Source organism: Triturus cristatus, chromosome 11 (assembly GCF_964204655.1).
Source record: "Triturus cristatus chromosome 11, aTriCri1.1, whole genome shotgun sequence".
NCBI lineage: Eukaryota > Metazoa > Chordata > Amphibia > Caudata > Salamandridae > Triturus > Triturus cristatus.
In genome coordinates, this window is record NC_140594.1 from 937470344 (window position 1) to 937488942 (window position 18599).

At 40.3% G+C, this 18599-nt stretch overlaps 1 long non-coding RNA gene across 1 annotated transcript; it reads left to right on the plus strand.

Annotated features, from left to right (window-relative positions):
- The first annotated feature begins 1866 nt into the window (after nucleotides 1-1866).
- Nucleotides 1867-18443, plus strand: LOC146785699 (uncharacterized). Its single transcript, XR_014970766.1, has 13 exons — nucleotides 1867-2023; nucleotides 3275-3396; nucleotides 4648-4768; nucleotides 5986-6138; nucleotides 7390-7513; nucleotides 8765-8887; nucleotides 10139-10261; nucleotides 11479-11630; nucleotides 12882-13004; nucleotides 14256-14377; nucleotides 15629-15751; nucleotides 17003-17124; nucleotides 18376-18443. It is a non-coding gene; the product is annotated as an uncharacterized LOC146785699 (long non-coding RNA).
- The last annotated feature ends 156 nt before the right edge of the window (nucleotides 18444-18599 follow it).

Here is an 18599-nt window from a genome sequence, read left to right on the forward strand (position 1 = left end):
ATGTCCAACTGAAAACTAAGATGAAAGAAATTAGGAAAGTTTTTGAGACTTGTCATTTTGTATCAACGTACGTTTGAGGATAAGAGTCATCTTCACCATTTCTGAAGTGGTGGGAATTGGCTAAAATGGAGATGGTCATTATGCTATTCATAGTTTTTATTATTCCCATGAACTGTGGCATAACCCTTACTCTCAACTTATCAGCTGGCTTAATTGCTACTGGTGTACCATATCCTAAAACAAAAGAAGTGAGAATGGTTCACTGCCACTTGGCTGGCAAAAACATCTATTGATCTATGTCCTAATGTACGCGCTACAGTTGTTTAGAGAGTTTTAGCAAATGAGGCAAGGGATGCAGAGAAGTATGCGAGGATAAAAAGCTAAAATTGAGATTTGATTTTCTAATGAGCTGTTGATTTACACAATAAAAGACTCCATAGTATTGATCTGTTTACCCTTTATAAAAATCAAGATTTTTTTGTATCGCTTATAGAAAATGTGCTAACAGTGGACTTTTCCATCTGCAGATTATACTGAATGACCACCGGTGGCAGTGTTTCACAACCGAGTTTCTCTGAATTGCCGAGACTGAAGGAAAAAAAAAAATTGAAGTCTTCCGGCATACGGCATCATTTTACCAATTTATATGGTAAGTAAAACTCCCAATCATTCCTTTAGGCATTAAAAAGTTCACAGCATCAGCATGTCCTCACTAGCTTGTAGTGGGAGACTGTGCCTGAATAGAATTTCTGTCAAGCTGAAAGTAATATGGATCACATTGTGTTGGTCATAATAATTCATAAAAGCCCGGCTGTCTCCAACGCTACTAAAGCCTGCTTTAGATCCTGGAACTAGCAATGTTCCATTCGAGCAAATTGCTGCCTTTGAGGCTGAAATGTACTACCTCATTTCAGAACGAGCGTGTTACATTCTCATGGAAGGAAGCTCATTTCACCTCTTCTCCTGCACTCCCTATGTTGGACTCTGATACTCAAGATGGATTGTTAAGGATAATCTGTTTATGTATCTCCATCCGACTTTCAAAAAGGCCCCAGTGCTTTGAGTGGTTCAGAGTCCTTTACCATTCCCCCTCCTACTTGCCTTGTAGTCATGAATACAGATAGTAACCTACTGCATAACTTCTGATCTCATCCTCCTGTGTGGTCAGCTGCCACAAGGACAATTGGTCCAGTGGTGCGCTGACATCATAAAGCTAATCAGATGTTGTCTGACATGAGGGCCACTCTGTTGCCTAGCAAGCTGACATCATAAAGCTAAAGCAAGATGTTGTCGGACATGAGGGCCACTCTGTTGGCTAACAAGCAGTAGGATACATTGATGTTGGTAACTAAATGAGTAGCAGGGTGGACAGGATGTCCAACTGAAAACTAAGATGAAAGAAATTAGGAAAGTTTTTGAGACTTGTCATTTTGTATCAACGTACGTTTGAGGATAAGAGTCATCTTCACCATTTCTGAAGTGGTGGGAATTGGCTAAAATGGAGATGGTCATTATGCTATTCATAGTTTTTATTATTCCCATGAACTGTGGCATAACCCTAACTCTCAAATTATCAGCTGGCTTAATTGCTACTGGTGTACCATATCCTAAAACAAAAGAAGTGAGAATGGTTCACTGCCACTTGGCTGGCAAAAACATCTATTGATCTATGTCCTAATGTACGCGCTACAGTTGTTTAGAGTGTTTTAGCAAATGAGGCAAGGGATGCAGAGAAGTATGCGAGGATAAAAAGCTAAAATTGAGATTTGATTTTCTAATGAGCTGTTGATTTACACAATAAAAGACTCCATAGTATTGATCTGTTTACCCATTATAAAAATCAAGATTTTTTTGTATCGCTTATAGAAAATGTGCTAACAGTGGACTTTTCCATCTGCAGATTATACTGAATGACCACCGGTGGCAGTGTTTCACAACCGAGTTTCTCTGAATTGCCGAGACTGAAGGAAAAAAAAAAAAAGGAAGTCTTCCGGCATACGGCATCATTTTACCAATTTATATGGTAAGTAAAACTCCCAATCATTCCTTTAGGCATTAAAAAGTTCACAGCATCAGCATGTCCTCACTAGCTTGTAGTGGGAGACTGTGCCTGAATAGAATTTCTGTCAAGCTGAAAGTAATATGGATCACATTGTGTTGGTCATAATAATTCATAAAAGCCCGGCTGTCTCCAACGCTACTAAAGCCTGCTTTAGATCCTGGAACTAGCAATGTTCCATTCGAGCAAATTGCTGCCTTTGAGGCTGAAATGTACTACCTCATTTCAGAACGAGCGTGTTACATTCTCACGGAAGGAAGCTCATTTCACCTCTTCTCCTGCACTCCCTATGTTGGACTCTGATACTCAAGATGGATTGTTAAGGATAATCTGTTTATGTATCTCCATCCGACTTTCAAAAAGGCCCCAGTGCTTTGAGTGGTTCAGAGTCCTTTACCATTCCCCCTCCTACTTGCCTTGTAGTCATGAATACAGATAGTAACCTACTGCATAACTTCTGATCTCATCCTCCTGTGTGGTCAGCTGCCACAAGGACAATTGGTCCAGTGGTGCGCTGACATCATAAAGCTAATCAGATGTTGTCTGACATGAGGGCCACTCTGTTGCCTAGCAAGCTGACATCATAAAGCTAAAGCAAGATGTTGTCGGACATGAGGGCCACTCTGTTGGCTAACAAGCAGTAGGATACATTGATGTTGGTAACTAAATGAGTAGCAGGGTGGACAGGATGTCCAACTGAAAACTAAGATGAAAGAAATTAGGAAAGTTTTTGAGACTTGTCATTTTGTATCAACGTACGTTTGAGGATAAGAGTCATCTTCACCATTTCTGAAGTGGTGGGAATTGGCTAAAATGGAGATGGTCATTATGCTATTCATAGTTTTTATTATTCCCATGAACTGTGGCATAACCCTTACTCTCAACTTATCAGCTGGCTTAATTGCTACTGGTGTACCATATCCTAAAACAAAAGAAGTGAGAATGGTTCACTGCCACTTGGCTGGCAAAAACATCTATTGATCTATGTCCTAATGTACGCGCTACAGTTGTTTAGAGAGTTTTAGCAAATGAGGCAAGGGATGCAGAGAAGTATGCGAGGATAAAAAGCTAAAATTGAGATTTGATTTTCTAATGAGCTGTTGATTTACACAATAAAAGACTCCATAGTATTGATCTGTTTACCCTTTATAAAAATCAAGATTTTTTTGTATCGCTTATAGAAAATGTGCTAACAGTGGACTTTTCCATCTGCAGATTATACTGAATGACCACCGGTGGCAGTGTTTCACAACCGAGTTTCTCTGAATTGCCGAGACTGAAGGAAAAAAAAAAATTGAAGTCTTCCGGCATACGGCATCATTTTACCAATTTATATGGTAAGTAAAACTCCCAATCATTCCTTTAGGCATTAAAAAGTTCACAGCATCAGCATGTCCTCACTAGCTTGTAGTGGGAGACTGTGCCTGAATAGAATTTCTGTCAAGCTGAAAGTAATATGGATCACATTGTGTTGGTCATAATAATTCATAAAAGCCCGGCTGTCTCCAACGCTACTAAAGCCTGCTTTAGATCCTGGAACTAGCAATGTTCCATTCGAGCAAATTGCTGCCTTTGAGGCTGAAATGTACTACCTCATTTCAGAACGAGCGTGTTACATTCTCATGGAAGGAAGCTCATTTCACCTCTTCTCCTGCACTCCCTATGTTGGACTCTGATACTCAAGATGGATTGTTAAGGATAATCTGTTTATGTATCTCCATCCGACTTTCAAAAAGGCCCCAGTGCTTTGAGTGGTTCAGAGTCCTTTACCATTCCCCCTCCTACTTGCCTTGTAGTCATGAATACAGATAGTAACCTACTGCATAACTTCTGATCTCATCCTCCTGTGTGGTCAGCTGCCACAAGGACAATTGGTCCAGTGGTGCGCTGACATCATAAAGCTAATCAGATGTTGTCTGACATGAGGGCCACTCTGTTGCCTAGCAAGCTGACATCATAAAGCTAAAGCAAGATGTTGTCGGACATGAGGGCCACTCTGTTGGCTAACAAGCAGTAGGATACATTGATGTTGGTAACTAAATGAGTAGCAGGGTGGACAGGATGTCCAACTGAAAACTAAGATGAAAGAAATTAGGAAAGTTTTTGAGACTTGTCATTTTGTATCAACGTACGTTTGAGGATAAGAGTCATCTTCACCATTTCTGAAGTGGTGGGAATTGGCTAAAATGGAGATGGTCATTATGCTATTCATAGTTTTTATTATTCCCATGAACTGTGGCATAACCCTAACTCTCAAATTATCAGCTGGCTTAATTGCTACTGGTGTACCATATCCTAAAACAAAAGAAGTGAGAATGGTTCACTGCCACTTGGCTGGCAAAAACATCTATTGATCTATGTCCTAATGTACGCGCTACAGTTGTTTAGAGAGTTTTAGCAAATGAGGCAAGGGATGCAGAGAAGTATGCGAGGATAAAAAGCTAAAATTGAGATTTGATTTTCTAATGAGCTGTTGATTTACACAATAAAAGACTCCATAGTATTGATCTGTTTACCCATTATAAAAATCAAGATTTTTTTGTATTGCTTATAGAAAATGTGCTAACAGTGGACTTTTCCATCTGCAGATCATACTGAATGACCACCGGTGGCAGTGTTTCACAACCGAGTTTCTCTGAATTGCCGAGACTGAAGAAAAAAAAAAATGGAAGTCTTCCGGCATACGGCATCATTTTACCAATTTATATGGTAAGTAAAACTCCCAATCATTCCTTTAGGCATTAAAAAGTTCACAGCATCAGCATGTCCTCACTAGCTTGTAGTGGGAGACTGTGCCTGAATAGAATTTCTGTCAAGCTGAAAGTAATATGGATCACATTGTGTTGGTCATAATAATTCATAAAAGCCCGGCTGTCTCCAACGCTACTAAAGCCTGCTTTAGATCCTGGAACTAGCAATGTTCCATTCGAGCAAATTGCTGCCTTTGAGGCTGAAATGTACTACCTCATTTCAGAACGAGCGTGTTACATTCTCACGGAAGGAAGCTCATTTCACCTCTTCTCCTGCACTCCCTATGTTGGACTCTGATACTCAAGATGGATTGTTAAGGATAATCTGTTTATGTATCTCCATCCGACTTTCAAAAAGGCCCCAGTGCTTTGAGTGGTTCAGAGTCCTTTACCATTCCCCCTCCTACTTGCCTTGTAGTCATGAATACAGATAGTAACCTACTGCATAACTTCTGATGTCATCCTCCTGTGTGGTCAGCTGCCACAAGGACAATTGGTCCAGTGGTGCGCTGACATCATAAAGCTAATCAGATGTTGTCTGACATGAGGGCCACTCTGTTGCCTAGCAAGCTGACATCATAAAGCTAAAGCAAGATGTTGTCGGACATGAGGGCCACTCTGTTGGCTAACAAGCAGTAGGATACATTGATGTTGGTAACTAAATGAGTAGCAGGGTGGACAGGATGTCCAACTGAAAACTAAGATGAAAGAAATTAGGAAAGTTTTTGAGACTTCTCGTTTTGTATCAACGTACGTTTGAGGATAAGAGTCATCTTCACCATTTCTGAAGTGGTGGGAATTGGCTAAAATGGAGATGGTCATTATGCTATTCATAGTTTTTATTATTCCCATGAACTGTGGCATAACCCTTACTCTCAACTTATCAGCTGGCTTAATTGCTACTGGTGTACCATATCCTAAAACAAAAGAAGTGAGAATGGTTCACTGCCACTAGGCTGGCAAAAACATCTATTGATCTATGTCCTAATGTACGCGCTACAGTTGTTTAGAGAGTTTTAGCAAATGAGGCAAGGGATGCAGAGAAGTATGCGAGGATAAAAAGCTAAAATTGAGATTTGATTTTCTAATGAGCTGTTGATTTACACAATAAAAGACTCCATAGTATTGATCTGTTTACCCATTATAAAAATCAAGATTTTTTTGTATTGCTTATAGAAAATGTGCCAACAGTGGACGTTTCCATCTGCTGATTATACTGAATGACCACCGGTGGCAGTGTTTCACAACAGTTTCTCTGAATTGCCGAGACTGAAGGAAAAAAAAAAAGGAAGTCTTCCGGCATACGGCATCATTTTACCAATTTATATGGTAAGTAAAACTCCCAATCATTCCTTTAGGCATTAAAAAGTTCACAGCATCAGCATGTCCTCACTAGCTTGTAGTGGGAGACTGTGCCTGAATAGAATTTCTGTCAAGCTGAAAGTAATATGGATCACATTGTGTTGGTCATAATAATTCATAAAAGCCCGGCTGTCTCCAACGTTACTAAAGCCTGCTTTAGGTCCTGGAACTAGCAATGTTCCATTCGAGCAAATTGCTGCCTTTGAGGCTGAAATGTACTACCTCATTTCAGAACGAGCGTGTTACATTCTCACGGAAGGAAGCTCATTTCACCTCTTCTCCTGCACTCCGTATGTTGGACTCTGATACTCAAGATGGATTGTTAAGGATAATCTGTTTATGTATCTCCATCCGACTTTCAAAAAGGCCCCAGTGCTTTGAGTGGTTCAGAGTCCTTTACCATTCCCCCTCCTACTTGCCGTGTAGTCATGAATACAGATAGTAACCTACTGCATAACTTCTGATGTCATCCTCCTGTGTGGTCAGCTGCCACAAGGACAATTGGTCCAGTGGTGCGCTGACATCATAAAGCTAATCAGATGTTGTCTGACATGAGGGCCACTCTGTTGCCTAGCAAGCTGACATCATAAAGCTAAAGCAAGATGTTGTCGGACATGAGGGCCACTCTGTTGGCTAACAAGCAGTAGGATACATTGATGTTGGTAACTAAATGAGTAGCAGGGTGGACAGGATGTCCAACTGAAAACTAAGATGAAAGAAATTAGGAAAGTTTTTGAGACTTGTCATTTTGTATCAACGTACGTTTGAGGATAAGAGTCATCTTCACCATTTCTGAAGTGGTGGGAATTGGCTAAAATGGAGATGGTCATTATGCTATTCATAGTTTTTATTATTCCCATGAACTGTGGCATAACCCTTACTCTCAACTTATCAGCTGGCTTAATTGCTACTGGTGTACCATATCCTAAAACAAAAGAAGTGAGAATGGTTCACTGCCACTTGGCTGGCAAAAACATCTATTGATCTATGTCCTAATGTACGCGCTACAGTTGTTTAGAGAGTTTTAGCAAATGAGGCAAGGGATGCAGAGAAGTATGCGAGGATAAAAAGCTAAAATTGAGATTTGATTTTCTAATGAGCTGTTGATTTACACAATAAAAGACTCCATAGTATTGATCTGTTTACCCTTTATAAAAATCAAGATTTTTTTGTATCGCTTATAGAAAATGTGCTAACAGTGGACTTTTCCATCTGCAGATTATACTGAATGACCACCGGTGGCAGTGTTTCACAACCGAGTTTCTCTGAATTGCCGAGACTGAAGGAAAAAAAAAAAAAAGGAAGTCTTCCGGCATACGGCATCATTTTACCAATTTATATGGTAAGTAAAACTCCCAATCATTCCTTTAGGCATTAAAAAGTTCACAGCATCAGCATGTCCTCACTAGCTTGTAGTGGGAGACTGTGCCTGAATAGAATTTCTGTCAAGCTGAAAGTAATATGGATCACATTGTGTTGGTCATAATAATTCATAAAAGCCCGGCTGTCTCCAACGCTACTAAAGCCTGCTTTAGATCCTGGAACTAGCAATGTTCCATTCGAGCAAATTGCTGCCTTTGAGGCTGAAATGTACTACCTCATTTCAGAACGAGCGTGTTACATTCTCACGGAAGGAAGCTCATTTCACCTCTTCTCCTGCACTCCCTATGTTGGACTCTGATACTCAAGATGGATTGTTAAGGATAATCTGTTTATGTATCGCCATCCGACTTTCAAAAAGGCCCCAGTGCTTTGAGTGGTTCAGAGTCCTTTACCATTCCCCCTCCTACTTGCCTTGTAGTCATGAATACAGATAGTAACCTACTGCATAACTTCTGATCTCATCCTCCTGTGTGGTCAGCTGCCACAAGGACAATTGGTCCAGTGGTGCGCTGACATCATAAAGCTAATCAGATGTTGTCTGACATGAGGGCCACTCTGTTGCCTAGCAAGCTGACATCATAAAGCTAAAGCAAGATGTTGTCGGACATGAGGGCCACTCTGTTGGCTAACAAGCAGTCGGATACATTGATGTTGGTAACTAAATGAGTAGCAGGGTGGACAGGATGTCCAACTGAAAACTAAGATGAAAGAAATTAGGAAAGTTTTTGAGACTTCTCGTTTTGTATCAACGTACGTTTGAGGATAAGAGTCATCTTCACCATTTCTGAAGTGGTGGGAATTGGCTAAAATGGAGATGGTCATTATGCTATTCATAGTTTTTATTATTCCCATGAACTGTGGCATAACCCTTACTCTCAACTTATCAGCTGGCTTAATTGCTACTGGTGTACCATATCCTAAAACAAAAGAAGTGAGAATGGTTCACTGCCACTTGGCTGGCAAAAACATCTATTGATCTATGTCCTAATGTACGCGCTACAGTTGTTTAGAGAGTTTTAGCAAATGAGGCAAGGGATGCAGAGAAGTATGCGAGGATAAAAAGCTAAAATTGAGATTTGATTTTCTAATGAGCTGTTGATTTACACAATAAAAGACTCCATAGTATTGATCTGTTTACCCTTTATAAAAATCAAGATTTTTTTGTATCGCTTATAGAAAATGTGCTAACAGTGGACTTTTCCATCTGCAGATTATACTGAATGACCACCGGTGGCAGTGTTTCACAACCGAGTTTCTCTGAATTGCCGAGACTGAAGGAAAAAAAAAAAATTGAAGTCTTCCGGCATACGGCATCATTTTACCAATTTATATGGTAAGTAAAACTCCCAATCATTCCTTTAGGCATTAAAAAGTTCACAGCATCAGCATGTCCTCACTAGCTTGTAGTGGGAGACTGTGCCTGAATAGAATTTCTGTCAAGCTGAAAGTAATATGGATCACATTGTGTTGGTCATAATAATTCATAAAAGCCCGGCTGTCTCCAACGCTACTAAAGCCTGCTTTAGATCCTGGAACTAGCAATGTTCCATTCGAGCAAATTGCTGCCTTTGAGGCTGAAATGTACTACCTCATTTCAGAACGAGCGTGTTACATTCTCATGGAAGGAAGCTCATTTCACCTCTTCTCCTGCACTCCCTATGTTGGACTCTGATTCTCAAGATGGATTGTTAAGGATAATCTGTTTATGTATCTCCATCCGACTTTCAAAAAGGCCCCAGTGCTTTGAGTGGTTCAGAGTCCTTTACCATTCCCCCTCCTACTTGCCTTGTAGTCATGAATACAGATAGTAACCTACTGCATAACTTCTGATCTCATCCTCCTGTGTGGTCAGCTGCCACAAGGACAATTTGTCCAGTGGTGCGCTGACATCATAAAGCTAATCAGATGTTGTCTGACATGAGGGCCACTCTGTTGCCTAGCAAGCTGACATCATAAAGCTAAAGCAAGATGTTGTCGGACATGAGGGCCACTCTGTTGGCTAACAAGCAGTCGGATACATTGATGTTGGTAACTAAATGAGTAGCAGGGTGGACAGGATGTCCAACTGAAAACTAAGATGAAAGAAATTAGGAAAGTTTTTGAGACTTCTCGTTTTGTATCAACGTACGTTTGAGGATAAGAGTCATCTTCACCATTTCTGAAGTGGTGGGAATTGGCTAAAATGGAGATGGTCATTATGCTATTCATAGTTTTTATTATTCCCATGAACTGTGGCATAACCCTTACTCTCAACTTATCAGCTGGCTTAATTGCTACTGGTGTACCATATCCTAAAACAAAAGAAGTGAGAATGGTTCACTGCCACTTGGCTGGCAAAAACATCTATTGATCTATGTCCTAATGTACGCGCTACAGTTGTTTAGAGAGTTTTAGCAAATGAGGCAAGGGATGCAGAGAAGTATGCGAGGATAAAAAGCTAAAATTGAGATTTGATTTTCTAATGAGCTGTTGATTTACACAATAAAAGACTCCATAGTATTGATCTGTTTACCCTTTATAAAAATCAAGATTTTTTTGTATCGCTTATAGAAAATGTGCTAACAGTGGACTTTTCCATCTGCAGATTATACTGAATGACCACCAGTGGCAGTGTTTCACAACCGAGTTTCTCTGAATTGCCGAGACTGAAGAAAAAAAAAAAAATTGAAGTCTTCCGGCATACGGCATCATTTTACCAATTTATATGGTAAGTAAAACTCCCAATCATTCCTTTAGGCATTAAAAAGTTCACAGCATCAGCATGTCCTCACTAGCTTGTAGTGGGAGACTGTGCCTGAATAGAATTTCTGTCAAGCTGAAAGTAATATGGATCACATTGTGTTGGTCATAATAATTCATAAAAGCCCGGCTGTCTCCAACGCTACTAAAGCCTGCTTTAGATCCTGGAACTAGCAATGTTCCATTCGAGCAAATTGCTGCCTTTGAGGCTGAAATGTACTACCTCATTTCAGAACGAGCGTGTTACATTCTCACGGAAGGAAGCTCATTTCACCTCTTCTCCTGCACTCCCTATGTTGGACTCTGATACTCAAGATGGATTGTTAAGGATAATCTGTTTATGTATCTCCATCCGACTTTCAAAAAGGCCCCAGTGCTTTGAGTGGTTCAGAGTCCTTTACCATTCCCCCTCCTACTTGCCTTGTAGTCATGAATACAGATAGTAACCTACTGCATAACTTCTGATGTCATCCTCCTGTGTGGTCAGCTGCCACAAGGACAATTGGTCCAGTGGTGCGCTGACATCATGAAGCTAATCAGATGTTGTCTGACATGAGGGCCACTCTGTTGCCTAGCAAGCTGACATCATAAAGCTAAAGCAAGATGTTGTCGGACATGAGGGCCACTCTGTTGGCTAACAAGCAGTAGGATACATTGATGTTGGTAACTAAATGAGTAGCAGGGTGGACAGGATGTCCAACTGAAAACTAAGATGAAAGAAATTAGGAAAGTTTTTGAGACTTCTCGTTTTGTATCAACGTACGTTTGAGGATAAGAGTCATCTTCACCATTTCTGAAGTGGTGGGAATTGGCTAAAATGGAGATGGTCATTATGCTATTCATAGTTTTTATTATTCCCATGAACTGTGGCATAACCCTTACTCTCAACTTATCAGCTGGCTTAATTGCTACTGGTGTACCATATCCTAAAACAAAAGAAGTGAGAATGGTTCACTGCCACTAGGCTGGCAAAAACATCTATTGATCTATGTCCTAATGTACGCGCTACAGTTGTTTAGAGAGTTTTAGCAAATGAGGCAAGGGATGCAGAGAAGTATGCGAGGATAAAAAGCTAAAATTGAGATTTGATTTTCTAATGAGCTGTTGATTTACACAATAAAAGACTCCATAGTATTGATCTGTTTACCCATTATAAAAATCAAGATTTTTTTGTATTGCTTATAGAAAATGTGCCAACAGTGGACTTTTCCATCTGCTGATTATACTGAATGACCACCGGTGGCAGTGTTTCACAACAGTTTCTCTGAATTGCCGAGACTGAAGGAAAAAAAAAAGGAAGTCTTCCGGCATACGGCATCATTTTACCAATTTATATGGTAAGTAAAACTCCCAATCATTCCTTTAGGCATTAAAAAGTTCACAGCATCAGCATGTCCTCACTAGCTTGTAGTGGGAGACTGTGCCTGAATAGAATTTCTGTCAAGCTGAAAGTAATATGGATCACATTGTGTTGGTCATAATAATTCATAAAAGCCCGGCTGTCTCCAACGTTACTAAAGCCTGCTTTAGATCCTGGAACTAGCAATGTTCCATTCGAGCAAATTGCTGCCTTTGAGGCTGAAATGTACTACCTCATTTCAGAACGAGCGTGTTACATTCTCACGGAAGGAAGCTCATTTCACCTCTTCTCCTGCACTCCGTATGTTGGACTCTGATACTCAAGATGGATTGTTAAGGATAATCTGTTTATGTATCTCCATCCGACTTTCAAAAAGGCCCCAGTGCTTTGAGTGGTTCAGAGTCCTTTACCATTCCCCCTCCTACTTGCCTTGTAGTCATGAATACAGATAGTAACCTACTGCATAACTTCTGATGTCATCCTCCTGTGTGGTCAGCTGCCACAAGGACAATTGGTCCAGTGGTGCGCTGACATCATAAAGCTAATCAGATGTTGTCTGACATGAGGGCCACTCTGTTGCCTAGCAAGCTGACATCATAAAGCTAAAGCAAGATGTTGTCGGACATGAGGGCCACTCTGTTGGCTAACAAGCAGTAGGATACATTGATGTTGGTAACTAAATGAGTAGCAGGGTGGACAGGATGTCCAACTGAAAACTAAGATGAAAGAAATTAGGAAAGTTTTTGAGACTTGTCATTTTGTATCAACGTACGTTTGAGGATAAGAGTCATCTTCACCATTTCTGAAGTGGTGGGAATTGGCTAAAATGGAGATGGTCATTATGCTATTCATAGTTTTTATTATTCCCATGAACTGTGGCATAACCCTTACTCTCAACTTATCAGCTGGCTTAATTGCTACTGGTGTACCATATCCTAAAACAAAAGAAGTGAGAATGGTTCACTGCCACTTGGCTGGCAAAAACATCTATTGATCTATGTCCTAATGTACGCGCTACAGTTGTTTAGAGAGTTTTAGCAAATGAGGCAAGGGATGCAGAGAAGTATGCGAGGATAAAAAGCTAAAATTGAGATTTGATTTTCTAATGAGCTGTTGATTTACACAATAAAAGACTCCATAGTATTGATCTGTTTACCCTTTATAAAAATCAAGATTTTTTTGTATCGCTTATAGAAAATGTGCTAACAGTGGACTTTTCCATCTGCAGATTATACTGAATGACCACCGGTGGCAGTGTTTCACAACCGAGTTTCTCTGAATTGCCGAGACTGAAGGAAAAAAAAAAAAAGGAAGTCTTCCGGCATACGGCATCATTTTACCAATTTATATGGTAAGTAAAACTCCCAATCATTCCTTTAGGCATTAAAAAGTTCACAGCATCAGCATGTCCTCACTAGCTTGTAGTGGGAGACTGTGCCTGAATAGAATTTCTGTCAAGCTGAAAGTAATATGGATCACATTGTGTTGGTCATAATAATTCATAAAAGCCCGGCTGTCTCCAACGCTACTAAAGCCTGCTTTAGATCCTGGAACTAGCAATGTTCCATTCGAGCAAATTGCTGCCTTTGAGGCTGAAATGTACTACCTCATTTCAGAACGAGCGTGTTACATTCTCACGGAAGGAAGCTCATTTCACCTCTTCTCCTGCACTCCCTATGTTGGACTCTGATACTCAAGATGGATTGTTAAGGATAATCTGTTTATGTATCTCCATCCGACTTTCAAAAAGGCCCCAGTGCTTTGAGTGGTTCAGAGTCCTTTACCATTCCCCCTCCTACTTGCCTTGTAGTCATGAATACAGATAGTAACCTACTGCATAACTTCTGATCTCATCCTCCTGTGTGGTCAGCTGCCACAAGGACAATTGGTCCAGTGGTGCGCTGACATCATAAAGCTAATCAGATGTTGTCTGACATGAGGGCCACTCTGTTGCCTAGCAAGCTGACATCATAAAGCTAAAGCAAGATGTTGTCGGACATGAGGGCCACTCTGTTGGCTAACAAGCAGTAGGATACATTGATGTTGGTAACTAAATGAGTAGCAGGGTGGACAGGATGTCCAACTGAAAACTAAGATGAAAGAAATTAGGAAAGTTTTTGAGACTTGTCATTTTGTATCAACGTACGTTTGAGGATAAGAGTCATCTTCACCATTTCTGAAGTGGTGGGAATTGGCTAAAATGGAGATGGTCATTATGCTATTCATAGTTTTTATTATTCCCATGAACTGTGGCATAACCCTTACTCTCAACTTATCAGCTGGCTTAATTGCTACTGGTGTACCATATCCTAAAACAAAAGAAGTGAGAATGGTTCACTGCCACTTGGCTGGCAAAAACATCTATTGATCTATGTCCTAATGTACGCGCTACAGTTGTTTAGAGAGTTTTAGCAAATGAGGCAAGGGATGCAGAGAAGTATGCGAGGATAAAAAGCTAAAATTGAGATTTGATTTTCTAATGAGCTGTTGATTTACACAATAAAAGACTCCATAGTATTGATCTGTTTACCCTTTATAAAAATCAAGATTTTTTTGTATCGCTTATAGAAAATGTGCTAACAGTGGACTTTTCCATCTGCAGATTATACTGAATGACCACCGGTGGCAGTGTTTCACAACCGAGTTTCTCTGAATTGCCGAGACTGAAGGAAAAAAAAAAATTGAAGTCTTCCGGCATACGGCATCATTTTACCAATTTATATGGTAAGTAAAACTCCCAATCATTCCTTTAGGCATTAAAAAGTTCACAGCATCAGCATGTCCTCACTAGCTTGTAGTGGGAGACTGTGCCTGAATAGAATTTCTGTCAAGCTGAAAGTAATATGGATCACATTGTGTTGGTCATAATAATTCATAAAAGCCCGGCTGTCTCCAACGCTACTAAAGCCTGCTTTAGATCCTGGAACTAGCAATGTTCCATTCGAGCAAATTGCTGCCTTTGAGGCTGAAATGTACTACCTCATTTCAGAACGAGCGTGTTACATTCTCATGGAAGGAAGCTCATTTCACCTCTTCTCCTGCACTCCCTATGTTGGACTCTGATACTCAAGATGGATTGTTAAGGATAATCTGTTTATGTATCTCCATCCGACTTTCAAAAAGGCCCCAGTGCTTTGAGTGGTTCAGAGTCCTTTACCATTCCCCCTCCTACTTGCCTTGTAGTCATGAATACAGATAGTAACCTACTGCATAACTTCTGATCTCATCCTCCTGTGTGGTCAGCTGCCACAAGGACAATTGGTCCAGTGGTGCGCTGACATCATAAAGCTAATCAGATGTTGTCTGACATGAGGGCCACTCTGTTGCCTAGCAAGCTGACATCATAAAGCTAAAGCAAGATGTTGTCGGACATGAGGGCCACTCTGTTGGCTAACAAGCAGTAGGATACATTGATGTTGGTAACTAAATGAGTAGCAGGGTGGACAGGATGTCCAACTGAAAACTAAGATGAAAGAAATTAGGAAAGTTTTTGAGACTTGTCATTTTGTATCAACGTACGTTTGAGGATAAGAGTCATCTTCACCATTTCTGAAGTGGTGGGAATTGGCTAAAATGGAGATGGTCATTATGCTATTCATAGTTTTTATTATTCCCATGAACTGTGGCATAACCCTAACTCTCAAATTATCAGCTGGCTTAATTGCTACTGGTGTACCATATCCTAAAACAAAAGAAGTGAGAATGGTTCACTGCCACTTGGCTGGCAAAAACATCTATTGATCTATGTCCTAATGTACGCGCTACAGTTGTTTAGAGAGTTTTAGCAAATGAGGCAAGGGATGCAGAGAAGTATGCGAGGATAAAAAGCTAAAATTGAGATTTGATTTTCTAATGAGCTGTTGATTTACACAATAAAAGACTCCATAGTATTGATCTGTTTACCCATTATAAAAATCAAGATTTTTTTGTATCGCTTATAGAAAATGTGCTAACAGTGGACTTTTCCATCTGCAGATTATACTGAATGACCACCGGTGGCAGTGTTTCACAACCGAGTTTCTCTGAATTGCCGAGACTGAAGGAAAAAAAAAAAAAGGAAGTCTTCCGGCATACGGCATCATTTTACCAATTTATATGGTAAGTAAAACTCCCAATCATTCCTTTAGGCATTAAAAAGTTCACAGCATCAGCATGTCCTCACTAGCTTGTAGTGGGAGACTGTGCCTGAATAGAATTTCTGTCAAGCTGAAAGTAATATGGATCACATTGTGTTGGTCATAATAATTCATAAAAGCCCGGCTGTCTCCAACGCTACTAAAGCCTGCTTTAGATCCTGGAACTAGCAATGTTCCATTCGAGCAAATTGCTGCCTTTGAGGCTGAAATGTACTACCTCATTTCAGAACGAGCGTGTTACATTCTCACGGAAGGAAGCTCATTTCACCTCTTCTCCTGCACTCCCTATGTTGGACTCTGATACTCAAGATGGATTGTTAAGGATAATCTGTTTATGTATCTCCATCCGACTTTCAAAAAGGCCCCAGTGCTTTGAGTGGTTCAGAGTCCTTTACCATTCCCCCTCCTACTTGCCTTGTAGTCATGAATACAGATAGTAACCTACTGCATAACTTCTGATCTCATCCTCCTGTGTGGTCAGCTGCCACAAGGACAATTGGTCCAGTGGTGCGCTGACATCATAAAGCTAATCAGATGTTGTCTGACATGAGGGCCACTCTGTTGCCTAGCAAGCTGACATCATAAAGCTAAAGCAAGATGTTGTCGGACATGAGGGCCACTCTGTTGGCTAACAAGCAGTAGGATACATTGATGTTGGTAACTAAATGAGTAGCAGGGTGGACAGGATGTCCAACTGAAAACTAAGATGAAAGAAATTAGGAAAGTTTTTGAGACTTGTCATTTTGTATCAACGTACGTTTGAGGATAAGAGTCATCTTCACCATTTCTGAAGTGGTGGGAATTGGCTAAAATGGAGATGGTCATTATGCTATTCATAGTTTTTATTATTCCCATGAACTGTGGCATAACCCTTACTCTCAACTTATCAGCTGGCTTAATTGCTACTGGTGTACCATATCCTAAAACAAAAGAAGTGAGAATGGTTCACTGCCACTTGGCTGGCAAAAACATCTATTGATCTATGTCCTAATGTACGCGCTACAGTTGTTTAGAGAGTTTTAGCAAATGAGGCAAGGGATGCAGAGAAGTATGCGAGGATAAAAAGCTAAAATTGAGATTTGATTTTCTAATGAGCTGTTGATTTACACAATAAAAGACTCCATAGTATTGATCTGTTTACCCTTTATAAAAATCAAGATTTTTTTGTATCGCTTATAGAAAATGTGCTAACAGTGGACTTTTCCATCTGCAGATTATACTGAATGACCACCGGTGGCAGTGTTTCACAACCGAGTTTCTCTGAATTGCCGAGACTGAAGGAAAAAAAAAAATTGAAGTCTTCCGGCATACGGCATCATTTTACCAATTTATATGGTAAGTAAAACTCCCAATCATTCCTTTAGGCATTAAAAAGTTCACAGCATCAGCATGTCCTCACTAGCTTGTAGTGGGAGACTGTGCCTGAATAGAATTTCTGTCAAGCTGAAAGTAATATGGATCACATTGTGTTGGTCATAATAATTCATAAAAGCCCGGCTGTCTCCAACGTTACTAAAGCCTGCTTTAGGTCCTGGAACTAGCAATGTTCCATTCGAGCAAATTGCTGCCTTTGAGGCTGAAATGTACTACCTCATTTCAGAACGAGCGTGTTACATTCTCACGGAAGGAAGCTCATTTCACCTCTTCTCCTGCACTCCGTATGTTGGACTCTGATACTCAAGATGGATTGTTAAGGATAATCTGTTTATGTATCTCCATCCGACTTTCAAAAAGGCCCCAGTGCTTTGAGTGGTTCAGAGTCCTTTACCATTCCCCCTCCTACTTGCCGTGTAGTCATGAATACAGATAGTAACCTACTGCATAACTTCTGATGTCATCCTCCTGTGTGGTCAGCTGCCACAAGGACAATTGGTCCAGTGGTGCGCTGACATCATAAAGCTAATCAGATGTTGTCTGACATGAGGGCCACTCTGTTGCCTAGCAAGCTGACATCATAAAGCTAAAGCAAGATGTTGTCGGACATGAGGGCCACTCTGTTGGCTAACAAGCAGTAGGATACATTGATGTTGGTAACTAAATGAGTAGCAGGGTGGACAGGATGTCCAACTGAAAACTAAGATGAAAGAAATTAGGAAAGTTTTTGAGACTTGTCATTTTGTATCAACGTACGTTTGAGGATAAGAGTCATCTTCACCATTTCTGAAGTGGTGGGAATTGGCTAAAATGGAGATGGTCATTATGCTATTCATAGTTTTTATTATTCCCATGAACTGTGGCATAACCCTTACTCTCAACTTATCAGCTGGCTTAATTGCTACTGGTGTACCATATCCTAAAACAAAAGAAGTGAGAATGGTTCACTGCCACTTGGCTGGCAAAAACATCTATTGATCTATGTCCTAATGTACGCGCTACAGTTGTTTAGAGAGTTTTAGCAAATGAGGCAAGGGATGCAGAGAAGTATGCGAGGATAAAAAGCTAAAATTGAGATTTGATTTTCTAATGAGCTGTTGATTTACACAATAAAAGACTCCATAGTATTGATCTGTTTACCCTTTATAAAAATCAAGATTTTTTTGTATCGCTTATAGAAAATGTGCTAACAGTGGACTTTTCCATCTGCAGATTATACTGAATGACCACCGGTGGCAGTGTTTCACAACCGAGTTTCTCTGAATTGCCGAGACTGAAGGAAAAAAAAAAAAAAGGAAGTCTTCCGGCATACGGCATCATTTTACCAATTTATATGGTAAGTAAAACTCCCAATCATTCCTTTAGGCATTAAAAAGTTCACAGCATCAGCATGTCCTCACTAGCTTGTAGTGGGAGACTGTGCCTGAATAGAATTT